Here is a 5,073-nt window from a genome sequence, read left to right on the forward strand (position 1 = left end):
CTCAGCAGAAGTAGTCTCTGTAGGGAGCAGGCTTTAGGACTTAAACATCCATAGAACTGGGGAGGGCATTGCTTTGGACATTTTCTGTGCATAATAACAAATCCACACATGGACCAGAGAAAAGCTTTGACATTTCCCTCCGACCCTCACCCTGGGGATGAGGGTAAGGAGACTTTGCCATTCCTCCATGGGTTTGAGGCTCTGGGGTCCTTGACATTGCCCATGCCTGCCCTCTATAGAATGTTTTATGATCAATAATATCTTGGTTTCAATGAAATGTGGTACATGTTAGCTTGTGCTTACCTATGTGGGTATGTCTCCATCATCTGTAAATCCCAACACAACAGGGACCAGGGCCTTAAATCAAAATGGAAGATGTTATCGAGCTTTGGCTCTCTGTGCTCACCAGGTATTTGATGAATTGCTAGGAAACAATTGATGTTAATCCATATTGAATTATAAGCCAGTGAATACACTATGCTTCCTGAACTGGCACTTAGACACACCCAAGAACAGTAGCTATGCTAGGTCACATCTCATGCTCCCTGGGCCTGTGCTCCCTGGGCCTGTGCTCCCTGGGCCTGTGCTCCTTGACACTAGAGTAAGGGCTTACCTTGCCTCACCCTTAGAGGAAGAAGGATGTGAGTCCTGTCTGTGAGAGCTCTGACAAAGCTCTTGCTTGCTTGCTTTTCCTTGGCAAACAACTGGCCTTTGTAAACAGAAGGCTTTTGTAAGCTGAAACCCACATGCTTGAGGTCTTCCATTTTGATTTAAGACAAACATGCTATGCAATGTGGACGTCACAAAGGGATTCTATCGAAAATGATGTCAGTTTTTCCTCAGGAGACATGATGACTTTGTCTATTGAAGAAATGCTGCCCTTCTATAATCTTTACAGTAGCTAGCTACTTATAACCAGGCTGTCCTCAAAGAGACAAAATAATTCTTCGATGAGTAGAAAATGAAATGTGTCCTCTTGTGCAGGTGGAACTCTAAGTTTGACGCCAGTCTGTTCTACAAAGCAAGTTCCAGGATGGCCCGGGCTACACCTTGAAACTCTGTCAGTGCAAAGGGGTGGGGGCAGTTAGTTCTCTTGGATGGGGACTTGGAGTTCCTGGTCTAGGTTTATCAAGTGTGACTGCTCAGGGGCAGGTTGAGCGCACTAGCATGCATTCTTAGCTGGGCTAATAACAGAACAGGTGTTACCACAGGCACAAAAGAGAGTGGGCAGGAGGCTGGGGAGCTGCCTTTCCTTTTAATCTGTTTCTTCTCCCCGAAGACTAAGCAGGCAGCTTGATTTGCAGTGGATTCCTTCAACATTTGTGGAATCTGTTGATGATCCAGTGACACAGCAGGGAGGTTTTACAAAGAAAAGGAAATGAGATTAGTAGTAAGATATTGGGGACCCCTCCATCTCAGAAGATGATCTTTGCTCAGTCACTTACCACCTTTGTAACAGTAGTTCCTTGACAGAGCATCTCTTGCTGAACACGACGTTCAGTGACTCAACTAGGATTGCCTGCCAGGGAGCTTCTGGGATCCTCCTGTCTTTGCCTGTCCCTCAGCACTGGGATACAGCTATATGTGATGTGGCTGGCTTTTTTCATGGTTTCTGGGAATCTGAACTTAAATCTAAACTTTTATGTTAGAATATAAATGTCACGGTAATGTCAGGCTACTATACAGGTCCTCAGGAAAGGATCTGCAGATTGCTTGGTGGTGGAACGCTTACCAGGGTCCCATCCCAGGAGGCAAGAAAGAAGACTAGGCAACCCTCTCTGTTAAGAAGCCCACTCCAACCTCTGGGGTATATACAAATTCCTCTTCCTGAGCCTGATTTACGGTCCCTCTCTGTCTCTTTCTCCTCTTCCCCGCTCTTTCCTTCTCTCCACCACCTCTTAAATCTACTTAAACTTCAACTTGCTTCATTAAAATATTTTTTTAAAAGATACAGGACCATGGAGATGGCATAGCTGGTAAGGAGCCTGTCTTGCAAGTGTGAATACTAAGTTCAGATTCCCAGAAACCATGAAAAAAGCCAGCCACATCACATATAGCTGTATCCCAGTGCTGAGGGACAGGCAAAGACAGGAGGATCCCCGAAGCTCCCTGGCAGGCAATCTAGTTGAGTCACTGAACGTCGTGTTCAGCAAGAGATGCTCTGTCAAGGAACTACTGTTACAAAGGTGGTAAGTGACTGAGCAAAGATACCTGATGTCAACCTCTGGCCTCCACACTCACAAGCACATATGTGAACACACACACATGCACTGCATTAACAAGTACATATACTACCCGACACACATGCACACAAACAAGCAATTTCATAAGTGATAATAATGAGGTCCACTTTCCAGCAGCCTCTGTGGACCTGCCACTGTAAGAGCTACATACTGAGTCCTACTAGGCCACACTCACCCCCATTCATAGTGTAAGAAACTGGGGTCCATGAGGTAAAGTCACTTGCCCAGTGGCAGAGAGCTAATAATAAAAGACCTGTGGCTTAACCTCAGACATCCATTTCATACTATCCTGAAGAATATATCTATGGCTTGCCTGACAGATCCTGGGAGGAAGTATTGACAAGATCTGGTGTACAGAGGGTTATCCTAAACTCTATGTGTTCACCCATCTACAGTGTTTAGAATGGAGTAGGAGAAGAAGAATCGGGGGGGGGGGGGCAGATGTATCAGCAGCAAGAACAGAGGTGACGGAAGGAAGCAAGAACACAAGATTCACCCCATCAACATGGTTTCTGGATCTCTGAATTCAATCCACTGCAGATAGTATGACCTCTCTCTGGTGTGTTTGGCACCGGCAGCAAAGACTCCTGGAGTACAGAAGAGGGTGATATTGGAATACTCTTCAATTTAACATAAGGGACTTGAGAACCCATCAACATCAGTATCCACAGGGAAGGAACTAGAAAACATGGGGAGGGATTCTGAAAATATAGAAACAGAAGACCAGAAGCTAATGAGTCAAAGGGATCAGAGAAAGCAATTCCTAAACACAGTGGCAGTGAACTGTAGTGGTGAATTTTGCCTCACACTCTGGCTCCCCACAGATTGCACATCTGGCTCCCCACAGATTGCACATCTGGCTCCCCACAGATTGCACATGCACATCCACCCGGGAGCTATATTTGGATCCTTAAATGAGACACACACACACACACACACACACACACACACTAGCTTATTTTTAAAATGCCTTGGCTACCTCAAAGGCTGGGCACTCTTAAACCTTCCCCTGCTACCCCAGGCCCAGTTGGGGAAGTGGCCAGTGGCCACCCACTGGAATTCTCACATGGCTGGTCGGCTTTCTCTCCTAACGCTCCTGAATCCCATCCTTCTCCCTCGAGTCCTGGCGATTCTGTCCTGTTGCTCTCTGGGACTCTGGGACTCTGGGACTCTGGGACTCTAAAGGTCCCGCCCCATACCCAACCATTGGCCATTGGCATCTTTATTGATTGATCAAAAACCAATTAGAGACAAGGACCTTCACTGTCTGGACAAGCAGATTTCCTATTGAATCAAAGCCTTAAAATCAGTCTCCAACAATGAACAATGCAAGCAACAATGCCTCTGAGCCAAGCACAGGCTTGGGAGGTGCCAATGAGCTCCTATTCTGTGGTTCTTAGAGGGGTAAAGGTTGCTGCAGGCACAAAATCAGTACTCAGGGCTCACCCATTGCCTTCTTTGGTGCCCTGGGTTGAGTCAGCTCCACTTATAGAACCTCAGGCCTCCCAAGAAGGTGACCCAGAGACACAGCCCTCTCCTCCCCTGCACTTTACAGGGGATGGCCTGCTACCATGGTGCATCTCTGCTGGGACGTGCCGAGATCCTCAGGGGACTGTGGTCCTCTCCAGTGACACAAGCAGCGTGGTTTTGGAAGAATCCTTCCTGCTTGGCATTTGAAAGTTCTCTCAGTGCAGCTCGTACAGCCTTTGGTCCTGCAGCACCCCCTCCAGACCCTGGCTGGTTCCTATCAGCATCCCACTGGTGTCAGCATCCCACTGGTGTCAGCCTCCCACTGGCGCTGCTCTTGCTGCTTTGAGAGATCACTTCTGCCTTTGGGTGACAAAAGGGCATGCTGTCTCTTAAAACCAAAGAGAGCTGGCTCAGAGCCTCAAAAGCCACACAGTAGAAGAGAACTGTTTCTCCTAAGTTGTCCTATGATCTCCACATGTGTTATGGCACACATGAGCCCCACAACATACACACACATACAAATGCCCATACACACAATAAATAAACAAGGTATAGAAACGAAAGTAAGTAATAAAATGAAAACTTTTGTAAATACATCTGAGATGGATATTAATGGGGTCCCTACCCCAGAGAAGATTGCAGAGCTGAAGAAGAGACTACTAAAACGTCCTCACTTATATTTACTACTGAGGAAGGCAGTCTTTCAAGTTGGAATCCTCCCAGCTAAGTCGCCTAAATACAGGGCTACACTATCAGATCCGTGGCCCCTCTGTTTGTAGGCAGGCAATAGGTACCCTATTACAACATGGCTCTATAAGATAATCATGGAGCTAAAAATCCCTACAGCTAAGAATTGCTATGATACCTTTCCTATGTCTAGATATGTTCACAAACACAAACATGTACTACCATCCTACGATGGCTCAGGAAAAGTTAGCAATCCCATGCAGCCTGGGTGTGAGACGGTCCATTCTGTGAAGTTTGCATAATGAAGGAAATGCCTGAAGGCCTGTTTCTCAGATAATGTCCTCCACAGCCTGCTTGCTTACAGCCAGTGTCAAGCAGGCTTGGGGTAGCAATTCATGTCAATGGCTGTGCCCTTACCAGCTGGTTGGCCTTGGGCCAGTTGCAGTAGACTTTCTGAACCCCTGTTTCCTTAATGGGAAGCCAGGGATCCTGTAACCTGAGACTCTATTGACCATTGAATGAGTTCCTGTGGGTAAATGGCTCTAGCCAGTGCTAGGGAGGAAAGCACTCACCAGATACACAGTAACTGAGCCTTTCTCTCTGGAGCAGAGGCCATTTTCATAGCTTTGTGGGAATTAGGAGCCGGACTTTTGGGTTTGTTTGTTTGTTTGTT

The sequence above is a fragment of the Arvicanthis niloticus genome, chromosome 3, assembly GCF_011762505.2.
Source record: "Arvicanthis niloticus isolate mArvNil1 chromosome 3, mArvNil1.pat.X, whole genome shotgun sequence".
Taxonomy (NCBI): Eukaryota; Metazoa; Chordata; class Mammalia; order Rodentia; family Muridae; genus Arvicanthis; species Arvicanthis niloticus.